The sequence below is a fragment of the Schistocerca serialis genome, unplaced genomic scaffold (genome assembly GCF_023864345.2).
Source record: "Schistocerca serialis cubense isolate TAMUIC-IGC-003099 unplaced genomic scaffold, iqSchSeri2.2 HiC_scaffold_1242, whole genome shotgun sequence".
NCBI classification, from domain to species: Eukaryota; Metazoa; Arthropoda; class Insecta; order Orthoptera; family Acrididae; genus Schistocerca; species Schistocerca serialis.
The window spans coordinates 182,501-195,000 of record NW_026047450.1 but is presented as its reverse complement, the minus strand read 5'-3'; the positions used below and the strand labels follow the sequence as shown (position 1 = coordinate 195,000).

The 12,500-nt window shown below is 57.0% G+C and overlaps 2 non-coding genes and 1 pseudogene across 2 annotated transcripts; all 3 read right to left on the bottom strand.

Moving 5' to 3' along the window:
- Positions 1-5,226, bottom strand: part of LOC126436680 (large subunit ribosomal RNA) — a 7,824-nt pseudogene extending 2,598 nt beyond the window's left edge.
- Positions 5,227-5,414: 188 nt separating this feature from the next.
- LOC126436690 (5.8S ribosomal RNA) lies at positions 5,415-5,569 on the bottom strand. The gene has a single exon (XR_007580839.1). It is a non-coding gene; the product is annotated as a 5.8S ribosomal RNA (ribosomal RNA).
- Positions 5,570-5,920: 351 nt separating this feature from the next.
- On the bottom strand, positions 5,921-7,829 carry LOC126436734 (small subunit ribosomal RNA). Its single transcript, XR_007580879.1, has one exon. It is a non-coding gene; the product is annotated as a small subunit ribosomal RNA (ribosomal RNA).
- Positions 7,830-12,500: the final 4,671 nt, after the last annotated feature.

Genomic DNA, 12,500 nt, shown 5'->3' with positions numbered 1-12,500 from the left:
AACCATCTCCTGACGGCGGCCCGGATGGTGACGTCGGCCGACTTCAATGCACCCACCCGGGTGCGGCTGAGGGCCAGCTCGTGGTACAGGCCAGGGAGAAGTACGTTGGTGAGAGCGTGGAGGCGCTGTTGCGGCTTCAGCGGAGCTCGGGAGATGACGTCAAGCTGCTCCACCAGGTGGCGACGTGGATTGAAGACACAGCGACCCGCCGTGGAAAATTGCAGCCCCAGGTACCGGAAGGTTTCACCCACACGCAGGGCAGGCATGGTGGTATTGCCTGCTGTGAAGGTGACATTGCTGTCCACCTTCACCTTCTTCTCGCGCCCTGACGCGACTAAGGCGAGGGTGAAACACTTCCGGGCGTTGATCTGCAGCCCCAGGTGGGCGAGGGCTGCGGTAGCTGCGTCGATGAGGGACTGCAAGCCCCTCGGGGTCGCTGCAAACAGCAAGACGTCATCTGCAAAGGCCGCAGCGTTGACTCTGCGACCGAGGATCCGAGCTCCGATGTGGGAGGGCAGTTGGCCTAAAACGTAGTCCACCGCAAAGTTGAACAGGAGGGGGGAGAGGGGATCGCCCTGGCGAACGCCCCGTGCTGGCTGCACAGACACGCCCACGCCGGCGCCGTCCGCTATCACTGTCGTGCTGCCCTCGTAGCACCGCTCGACATACTCGACAAAACAATCCGGCAGGCCATGCGCCTTCAGCACGGGGCGAAGGGCAGCATGATCTACCGAATCGAATGCCTTAGATACGTCGATCGATGCCACAAAGACAGAGCGGCAGGAGCGAACTGCGTCGGTGAGAGCAGTGTCCAAGATGAAGGTATTTTCCAACATCCCATCCCGAGGGATGAATGCCCGCTGACGTTCGTCCACAGCACATGCGCGCATCAGGCGTGACGCGAGAACCTTGTGAAAGGTCCGCGCCAACACCGAGCAGACCGTAATGGGGCGAAAGTCAGCGGGGGATGTTGGTGCAGCCGTCTTCGGGAGAAGGGACGTTCGCGCGCGAAGCAGGCGTTCCGGAAGGGCGCGGGCCAGAAGGAAGAGATTCATCACTTTCACCAGGACTTCGTGCGGCAGGCGCCGCAACTCCGCTGGGGTAAGGCCGTCCGGCCCGGCTGCTGATCCCCTGGGCGGCAACGCGGCGGCGACCTCCTCATGTGTGACCGGCCCCCATAGGCACTCGGGAGCGACAGGCTCCGAGTGCGGGAGGAGGCGGTCACGAATGAAGCCCGCGGTGGAGATGGGCTTCTTGGTGAAGAGGTCCGCCCAGAAGTCCAGCAGACCAGGGATGGCAGGTGGCGGCTGGAGCAGGGTGCCATCCAAGAGGCCGCGCACGCAACGTGCACGCGACCGTCGGAAGGCATCCTGCGTTCTCGCGTACTCCCAGCGGCGCCGCTTGCGCTTCTGCGTCGGCGGCGCGGCAGGCGGCCGCTTCGATGGTTGGCGCGGCCGCTGTGTCCTGGTGATCGATCTCTCCCCTCTGGACCCGACCGACGCAAGGGCATCCGGGAGCATGCCCAGGATGACATCGGGCGGCGTGCCCCGCCCCAGACCTATGACACGATCCAGGGCAGAGAAACGCTGGGCGGAAGCGGGTAGCCCCGCCAGATGCTCCCAGATGGCGGCGTCAGTCGGCCCCTCCGGCGGCGGCCCGGTGGTGTCGGCCGCGAAGTCCTCGGCTGCGTCGACGGGCGGCGCAGCGGCCTCGCCCGCGTCAGGCAGCGGGCTCGCTGCTCCCCGGCGGGACGCCGGCTCTTCCCCCCGACCGATCTCAAGCGCCTCCATGAATTGGCGGACAAGCTGCTTGTGGGCAGCTTGCCGCCGTCGGCACTTGATTGCCTCAAGCGTTCGGTCGGGGAACAACCTGATGAGCTCTTGATTTACAAAGAAGAACCGGGCGTCCCTCTCGAGGAACAGTTCGGCCTCCGCCTTGGCGAGCGACAGGACTTCTTCCTCCGTCCACCTCGCGCGATGCCTCTCCGTGACGATCTCCGCGTTGGCGGCCGCAAGGTGTTGGCGGCGGCGATGGACCCCGAGACCGTTCTTGGTGGTGAAGCTGCGGTGGCACTCACTACAGGCGTATACAGCTGCAAAAGTTACAAGATTTTCGGCACGGCCGGTTGGCCGGCTAGGTGCTGGGGGAGTTGGGGTGGCACCTTCAGCGGAAGGGCCACCACTTTTTCTCTGAATACTGCCCCCAACTAAAAAAGGGATAGTGCGAGGGGGGGCTGGTAACCCCCCCAAGCCCCTGGTGCGGTCTTCCACTCTGCGAAAATCAGCGGGCCCACGAGAAGGGGAGAAGACCGCAGGAGAGGAGAGGCTAAGAGGGCTAGGCCCATTAAGAGAGTCATAGTTACTCCCGCCGTTTACCCGCGCTTGCTTGAATTTCTTCACGTTGACATTCAGAGCACTGGGCAGAAATCACATTGCGTCAACACCCGCTAGGGCCATCGCAATGCTTTGTTTTAATTAGACAGTCGGATTCCCCCAGTCCGTGCCAGTTCTGAGTTGATCGTTGAATGGCGGCCGAAGAGAATCCGCGCACCCGCGCGCCCCCGGAGGAGCACGCTAAGGCGGACGCGGCCTCGCAGCAAGGAAGATCCGTGGGAGGCCAAGGCACGGGACCGAGCTCGGATCCTGCACGCAGGTTGAAGCACCGGGGCGCGAACGCCGCGCAGGCGCGCGCATCCTGCACCGCCGGCCAGCACGAGGCCGACCAACGGCGAGAGCAGACCACGCCCGCGCTAAACGCCCGCACTTACCGGCACCCCTACGGCACTCACCTCGCCCAGGCCCGGCACGTTAGCGCTGACCCACTTCCCGACCAAGCCCGACACGCCCCGATCCTCAGAGCCAATCCTTATCCCGAAGTTACGGATCCAATTTGCCGACTTCCCTTACCTACATTATTCTATCGACTAGAGGCTCTTCATCTTGGAGACCTGCTGCGGATATGGGTACGAACCGGCGCGACACCTCCACGTGGCCCTCTCCCGGATTTTCAAGGTCCGAGGGGAAGATCGGGACACCGCCGCAACTGCGGTGCTCTTCGCGTTCCAAACCCTATCTCCCTGCTAGAGGATTCCAGGGAACTCGAACGCTCATGCAGAAAAGAAAACTCTTCCCCGATCTCCCGACGGCGTCTCCGGGTCCTTTTGGGTTACCCCGACGAGCATCTCTAAAAGAGGGGCCCGACTTGTATCGGTTCCGCTGCCGGGTTCCGGAATAGGAACCGGATTCCCTTTCGCCCAACGGGGGCCAGCACAAAGTGCATCATGCTATGACGGCCCCCATCAACATCGGATTTCTCTTAGGGCTTAGGATCGACTGACTCGTGTGCAACGGCTGTTCACACGAAACCCTTCTCCGCGTCAGCCCTCCAGGGCCTCGCTGGAGTATTTGCTACTACCACCAAGATCTGCACCGACGGCGGCTCCAGGCAGGCTCACGCCCAGACCCTTCTGCGCCCACCGCCGCGACCCTCCTACTCGTCAGGGCTTCGCGGCCGGCCGCAAGGACCGGCCATGACTGCCAGACTGACGGCCGAGTATAGGCACGACGCTTCAGCGCCATCCATTTTCAGGGCTAGTTGCTTCGGCAGGTGAGTTGTTACACACTCCTTAGCGGATTCCGACTTCCATGGCCACCGTCCTGCTGTCTTAAGCAACCAACGCCTTTCATGGTTTCCCATGAGCGTCGATTCGGGCGCCTTAACTCGGCGTTTGGTTCATCCCACAGCGCCAGTTCTGCTTACCAAAAGTGGCCCACTTGGCACTCCGATCCGAGTCGTTTGCTCGCGGCTTCAGCATATCAAGCAAGCCGGAGATCTCACCCATTTAAAGTTTGAGAATAGGTTGAGGTCGTTTCGGCCCCAAGGCCTCTAATCATTCGCTTTACCGGATGAGACTCGTACGAGCACCAGCTATCCTGAGGGAAACTTCGGAGGGAACCAGCTACTAGATGGTTCGATTAGTCTTTCGCCCCTATACCCAGCTCCGACGATCGATTTGCACGTCAGAATCGCTACGGACCTCCATCAGGGTTTCCCCTGACTTCGTCCTGGCCAGGCATAGTTCACCATCTTTCGGGTCCCAACGTGTACGCTCTAGGTGCGCCTCACCTCGCAATGAGGACGAGACGCCCCGGGAGTGCGGAGGCCGCCGCCCCGTGAAGGGCGGGGAAGCCCCATCCTCCCTCGGCCCGCGCAAGGCGAGACCTTCACTTTCATTACGCCTTTAGGTTTCGTACAGCCCAATGACTCGCGCACATGTTTGACTCCTTGGTCCGTGTTTCAAGACGGGTCGTGAAATTGTCCAAAGCTGAAGCGCCGCTGACGGGAGCGATTATTCCGCCCGAGAGCATCCCGAGCCAACAGCGGCGCGGGTCCGGGGCCGGGCCAGGTAGGTCCGTCATCCGGGAAGAACCGCGCGCGCTTGCCGGGAGCCCGAGCGCCCAAAGGGGCGAATCGACTCCTCCAGATATACCGCCGGGCAGCCAGCCAGGACACCGGGGCTCTGCCCAACAGACGCGAACCGAGGCCCGCGGAAGGACAGGCTGCGCACCCGGGCCGTAGGCCGGCACCCAGCGGGTCGCGACGTCCTACTAGGGGAGAAGTGCGGCCCACCGCACACCGGAACGGCCCCACCCCGCGGCGAGTGGAAAGGCAACCGGACACGACCCCGCCGCGGATTGCTCCGCGCGGGCGGCCGGCCCCATCTGCCGAGGGCGGAGGCCAGTGGCCGGATGGGCGTGAATCTCACCCGTTCGACCTTTCGGACTTCTCACGTTTACCCCAGAACGGTTTCACGTACTTTTGAACTCTCTCTTCAAAGTTCTTTTCAACTTTCCCTCACGGTACTTGTTCGCTATCGGTCTCGTGGTCATATTTAGTCTCAGATGGAGTTTACCACCCACTTGGAGCTGCACTCTCAAGCAACCCGACTCGAAGGAGAGGTCCCGCCGACGCTCGCACCGGCCGCTACGGGCCTGGCACCCTCTACGGGCCGTGGCCTCATTCAAGTTGGACTTGGGCTCGGCGCGAGGCGTCGGGGTAGTGGACCCTCCCAAACACCACATGCCACGACAGGCGGCAGCCTGCGGGGTTCGGTGCTGGACTCTTCCCTGTTCGCTCGCCGCTACTGGGGGAATCCTTGTTAGTTTCTTTTCCTCCGCTTAGTAATATGCTTAAATTCAGCGGGTAGTCTCGCCTGCTCTGAGGTCGTTGTACGAGGTGTCGCACGCCACACCGCCAGCCGGCTGTGCACGCTACCGAGTAAGTACCGGTATGCGAACCGCCAGGCGACGGGCGCGCATCGCACGTTTAAGGAGACGCGGCCGGCCCCACAGGCGGCCACGACACTCCCAGGTCTGCGAAGCGGGGCAAACGCCGCGCGCTTCAGTATACGTAGCCGACCCTCAGCCAGACGTGGCCCGGGAACGGAATCCATGGACCGCAATGTGCGTTCGAAACGTCGATGTTCATGTGTCCTGCAGTTCACATGTCGACGCGCAATTTGCTGCGTTCTTCATCGACCCACGAGCCGAGTGATCCACCGTCCTGGGTGATCTTTTCGTAGTTTCCACTATCTCTTTCAAGACAGTTGCATAGGCGGGACTGAGGCGTGTGGCGGCCCCTGTTCCAGCGTTCAGTGTCCAACGGCCTCACGGCCGATGGGCGTCGTACGGCTCCACACCGGAGCGGACAGGCACTCGGGCGAAAGTCATTCAAAACCGGCGCCAGGCGCCAGGTGCCGCAGGCCAGCCGCTCCAGCGCTTCAGCGCTCGTACCACACAACATTGCCGTTAGTTTTGAGACGAACGCGTGGTTCCGCACGCGGCGCACAGCTACTGCGAGCCGTACAGGTAGCGTGTTGCGCGACACGACACGCACATCGAAAGACATGCAGTCTAGTCGGTAATGATCCTTCCGCAGGTTCACCTACGGAAACCTTGTTACGACTTTTACTTCCTCTAAATGATCAAGTTTGGTCATCTTTCCGGTAGCATCGGCAACGACAGAGTCAATGCCGCGTACCAGTCCGAAGACCTCACTAAATCATTCAATCGGTAGTAGCGACGGGCGGTGTGTACAAAGGGCAGGGACGTAATCAACGCGAGCTTATGACTCGCGCTTACTGGGAATTCCTCGTTCATGGGGAACAATTGCAAGCCCCAATCCCTAGCACGAAGGAGGTTCAGCGGGTTACCCCGACCTTTCGGCCTAGGAAGACACGCTGATTCCTTCAGTGTAGCGCGCGTGCGGCCCAGAACATCTAAGGGCATCACAGACCTGTTATTGCTCAATCTCGTGCGGCTAGAAGCCGCCTGTCCCTCTAAGAAGAAAAGTAATCGCTGACAGCACGAAGGATGTCACGCGACTAGTTAGCAGGCTAGAGTCTCGTTCGTTATCGGAATTAACCAGACAAATCGCTCCACCAACTAAGAACGGCCATGCACCACCACCCACCGAATCAAGAAAGAGCTATCAATCTGTCAATCCTTCCGGTGTCCGGGCCTGGTGAGGTTTCCCGTGTTGAGTCAAATTAAGCCGCAGGCTCCACTCCTGGTGGTGCCCTTCCGTCAATTCCTTTAAGTTTCAGCTTTGCAACCATACTTCCCCCGGAACCCAAAAGCTTTGGTTTCCCGGAGGCTGCCCGCCGAGTCATCGGAGGAACTGCGGCGGATCGCTGGCTGGCATCGTTTATGGTTAGAACTAGGGCGGTATCTGATCGCCTTCGAACCTCTAACTTTCGTTCTTGATTAATGAAAACATACTTGGCAAATGCTTTCGCTTCTGTTCGTCTTGCGACGATCCAAGAATTTCACCTCTAACGTCGCAATACGAATGCCCCCGCCTGTCCCTATTAATCATTACCTCGGGTTCCGAAAACCAACAAAATAGAACCGAGGTCCTATTCCATTATTCCATGCACACAGTATTCAGGCGGGCTTGCCTGCTTTAAGCACTCTAATTTGTTCAAAGTAAACGTGCCGGCCCACCGAGACACTCAATAAAGAGCACCCTGGTAGGATTTCAACGGGGTCCGCCTCGGGACGCACGAGCACGCACGAGGCGGTCGCACGCCTTCGGCTCGCCCCACCGGCAGGACGTCCCACGATACATGCCAGTTAAACACCGACGGGCGGTGAACCAACAGCGTGGGACACAAATCCAACTACGAGCTTTTTAACCGCAACAACTTTAATATACGCTATTGGAGCTGGAATTACCGCGGCTGCTGGCACCAGACTTGCCCTCCAATAGATACTCGTTAAAGGATTTAAAGTGTACTCATTCCGATTACGGGGCCTCGGATGAGTCCCGTATCGTTATTTTTCGTCACTACCTCCCCGTGCCGGGAGTGGGTAATTTGCGCGCCTGCTGCCTTCCTTGGATGTGGTAGCCGTTTCTCAGGCTCCCTCTCCGGAATCGAACCCTGATTCCCCGTTACCCGTTACAACCATGGTAGGCGCAGAACCTACCATCGACAGTTGATAAGGCAGACATTTGAAAGATGCGTCGCCGGTACGAGGACCGTGCGATCAGCCCAAAGTTATTCAGAGTCACCAAGGCAAACGGACCGGACGAGCCGACCGATTGGTTTTGATCTAATAAAAGCGTCCCTTCCATCTCTGGTCGGGACTCTGTTTGCATGTATTAGCTCTAGAATTACCACAGTTATCCAAGTAACGTGGGTACGATCTAAGGAACCATAACTGATTTAATGAGCCATTCGCGGTTTCACCTTAATGCGGCTTGTACTGAGACATGCATGGCTTAATCTTTGAGACAAGCATATGACTACTGGCAGGATCAACCAGGGAGCTGCGTCAACTAGAGCTGAGCAGCCGGCCGCCCGGGAGTGTGTCCCGGGGGCCCGCGCGAACACGCAAGCGTCCGCTCAATTATTCTGCAAACAGGAGGAGGCTGAGCTCCCCTGCACAACACACCTCGAAACCCTCTCAGGTCCCGGCGGCGCGCAGCGCCGTCCTAAGTACTTGGTCGGGTTCGAGAGAGGCGCAATCGCCCGGAGTTAGGCGAGTAGACGCTTTAGGTGCGACCACCCGTGCTCCCAACTGAGCTTGCCGCTGCCGACAGAGGCCCGGGAGCGTGCTGTCGTGGCATTGCCGGCGGGAGACAACACGCGCCACCTACGGTGACCGGCAGCTCCAACGCCAGCGCCACAGAAGGACAAAAGCCCCACTTGGGTGCCGAAGCGAACTCTCCCAGCACAGCGCACGCGCCAACACGTCCGCACAGCTGCGATACAAACCACCTGCGAGAACCGCTGGGGCGACCGAGCAGCAGACGGCGTCGCGGCGCCGAGCGCCGAGCGGCGGCGCATCCTCAGCGCACACAGTCCTCAATCGGACCAGCACACTGCAGATGGCCACCGCGCTTCGCACCGGGCCCGCGAGGACCTACTTTGGCCGCAAGGCGCCGCGAGCAGGGGGCGCCGGCGCGCAGCTGCGCCGCCTGCCGCGTCCGTCGGCCGGCGCGCCTGCCACTGGCCGCCCCCACCAGCCGGCTGTAGCGCGTGCGCCCACGCACCGCGCTGCCAGCACGCCGGGCGGCCCCCCCTCACCGGCCGGGGACGGTCCCACCCAGCCACCGCCGCGTATCGCCTCACACCCAGATCCCCTTTCACGTTCGTGGGCATGGTGGGTCCCCTTTCACGTTCGTGGGCATGGTGGGTATCCCTGAAACAACCGGTTAATAGCTCGACCGATCGTCGCCAACACTGATTCACCTCTAGCGAGAACAACCGCACCACAACGGGTTACCTGTTGTTCATTTGCGTAACGTCACCAGCAAACGTAGACGTCCATCGCCATTTGCAACGAGTATTGCATGCCTGTGTCAGGTGTCACAACACACTACGTCTGCCCACATAGACGCAACAACATGTGCACGCCTCGAGAACACGTGGAAGGTAGCCCCCGTACGTATGCGGTGTCCATTGCGCGAACGACTGTCAGCCGGCCTCTGCAGGATGTCGCAGATGTGGAACGCGGTGCAACATGCTATCACGGTGTGTGAGAAGAGACGACTACGTCCGAATACACGCTCCACCACATCAACAGACTGCTCATGCTGATCGCCATCCAGGGCGTCCGTTCCTCCCACACGTCTGAATGGCGTACCACACTGCAATCCAGCTCTTATAGGGAGACGACACGTAGCTGCGTGCACAATATTTGGACTGTATGGTCTGCCGTTGCTAGGCGCAGTCGTCGTACGGTCACACATGTGCCACGATGTATCATTCAGTACATACGGACCAATGTGCAGTACAGTTTGTGGGTTTTGCGTACATCGGCGGACAGGTGACAGGCCGTACCACAACGTAGGCTGAGTACGTCGGCATGCGAAGGGCATTGAACATGCAAACTTCTCAACGACCAGCTTGCGAAGGCAGGGGGGAAGGGGGGGGGGGCATGTACGTCCTGCTGCTATCCACATTAGAGTGTATAGCAGGAGCATGTGGAAAGTCAGCAACACCTGCAAGGTGTTTAACATGACGCGATACACAGGGGACCGGGCAGTGCGAATAGCGAACTATATTGCGAGGGTTGCGGTTAGGCAACACTACACTAATTTAACGAGTTGCATAACAATTACAGAGCAGGTTCAGCGACAACGTGCGTCAGGTTAAGGCGCAATATAGGTTATGTTGAGGCGCAATATAGGTTAGGTTGAGGCGCAATATAGGTTAGGTTAAGGCACAACATGGGTTACGTTAAAGCGCAAATTAGGTTATGTTAAGGCACAACATGGGTTACGTTAAGGCACAACATGGGTTACGTTAAGGCACAACATGGGTTACGTTAAGGCACAACATGGGTTACGTTAAGGCACAAATTAGGTTACGTTAAGGCACAAATTAGGTTACGTTAAGGCACAAATTAGGTTACGTTAAGGCACAAATTAGGTTACGTTAAGGCACAAATTAGGTTACGTTAAGGCACAACATGGGTTACGTTAAGGCACAACATGGGTTACGTTAAGGCACAACATGGGTTACGTTACGGCACAACATGGGTTACGTTAAGGCACAACATGGGTTACGTTAAGGCACAAATTGGGTTACGTTAAGGCACAAATTGGGTTACGTTAAGGCACAAATTGGGTTACGTTAAGGCACAAATTGGGTTACGTTAAGGCACAAATTGGGTTACGTTAAGGCACAAATTGGGTTACGTTAAGGCACAAATTGGGTTACGTTAAGGCACAAATTGGGTTACGTTAAGGCACAACATGGGTTACGTTAAGGCACAAATTGGGTTACGTTAAGGCACAACATGGGTTACGTTAAGGTACAACATGGGTTAGGTTAAGGTACAATATGGGTTAGGTTAAGGTACAATATGGGTTAGGTTAAGGTACAATATGGGTTAGGTTAAGGCACAATATGGGTTACGTTAAGGCACAACATGGGTTAGGTTAAGGCACAACATGGGTTAGGTTAAGGCACAACATGGGTTAGGTTAAGGCACAACATGGGTTAGGTTAAGGCACAACATGGGTTAGGTTAAGGCACAACATGGGTTAGGTTAAGGCACAACATGGGTTAGGTTAAGGCACAACATGGGTTAGGTTAAGGCACAACATGGGTTAGGTTAAGGCACAACATGGGTTAGGTTAAGGCACAACATGGGTTAGGTTAAGGCACAACATGGGTTAGGTTAAGGCACAACATGGGTTAGGTTAAGGCACAACATGGGTTAGGTTAAGGCACAACATGGGTTAGGTTAAGGCACAACATGGGTTAGGTTAAGGCACAACGTAGGTTAGGTTAAGGTACAACGTAGGTTAGGTTAAGGTACAACGTAGGTTAGGTTAAGGTACAACGTAGGTTAGGTTAAGGTACAACGTAGGTTAGGTTAAGGTACAACGTAGGTTAGGTTAAGGTACAACGTAGGTTAGGTTAAGGTACAACGTAGGTTAGGTTAAGGTACAACGTAGGTTAGGTTAAGGTACAACGTAGGTTAGGTTAAGGTACAACGTAGGTTAGGTTAAGGTACAACGTAGGTTAGGTTAAGGTACAACGTAGGTTAGGTTAAGGTACAACGTAGGTTAGGTTAAGGTACAACGTAGGTTAGGTTAAGGTACAACGTAGGTTAGGTTAAGGTACAACGTAGGTTAGGTTAAGGCGCAATGTCGGTTAGGTTAAGGTACGATATAGCTTAAGTTAAGGTACAATATAGCTTAGGTTAAGGTACACATTGTTGTAGGGAAAGGTGTATTTGGGGGGGGGGGGCGGCAGGTTCGTTGATAGTGATTATCGTAAGTGCATGCCTGCGGGATCATCCGATTTGTCACGTCAGGATGCACTTGTGGCTCATGACAGGCGGCGTTCCGATTCCAAGGTTGTGGCAGATCTGTGTCTTTCATTCCTGCCATTGTTTGTGTACTGTGACAGGAGGCAGTATTGTGATGTTGGGTGCACCCCTGTGTAGGACATGTGTGGGTGTTCGTGGCTTAGCTGAGCAATGGCGGATGTCGGAAGGGTGGGATATTCTGTTTTCTGGGTGGACCTCCCGGTCTGGTTATGATAGTGTGGATTGTGTAATGTGGCGGAGAGGATGCACTGGATGTTCTTCCATGCTGGTGGTTAGATATTGTGTGTGTGTGTGCCTGTTACAGGCAGAGAGTAGTGTGTGATAAGAGAGTAGTGTGTGATAAGAGTGTCTGGCTGACGTGTGGTTCTCATTATGTGCAGAGTCTTTCAGCATGTATAGGGACGGTTGTATATATTATCTGTATTCTGATGGCTCTGCATCTATTACTAATCAGTGCCGTGTCTACGGTTACTCTGGTTCCAGTCGAAACTGTTCTATCTCTGTACATTAGTGACACTGCGGCTCCACTATGTTGCCGGCCCTGTCGGCCGTTTCCCCCAGTGTATGGCTAATGATTATCAGCAATCAGTCTATTAGTCAATACCGGTAGTGTGACGACGTCAAATGTCCGGGATGGGGGAAGCTACACCCTTCCCGTGGGTCAGGGCCTAGAAAGACTCTTCCCACGCAGGAGGCTCGGACTGTCGTTACTCTTCCGAGAAATATATTTGCCCAGCGTTTTTTGTGACTGCGAGTGCGACGCCCACGGGTACCGACATGGATGGGGCGCGTCCTAGCTGATCGCTCGGCATGGGAATCAGTACAGTGAGCAATGCGATCGCGTCTGTAGCTTGTACGTGGTACAGCTCGCAGCTCATGTATAGGGACAGCGGGAATGTCGCATATTGGACATAACTCTTCATGAAACGCAAGTTATAGGTGTGGATTGCACATTACGAGTGCGGGAAACTTCCGCCGTTCATCCGCTGGCGTTGCGAGTTTGGCGGTTGGGGTGGGGCACGAGCGGGTGCGGGTGGTGTGATTGCCGGTCCACGACGTTGTGCGGCAGAGGCACTGGCGTTTGGGTGCTGTGGTCGACAGAGGCTGCATGCTTTGTGGGTGGCGTCGAAAGATGGGCACTGTGGGCCCATC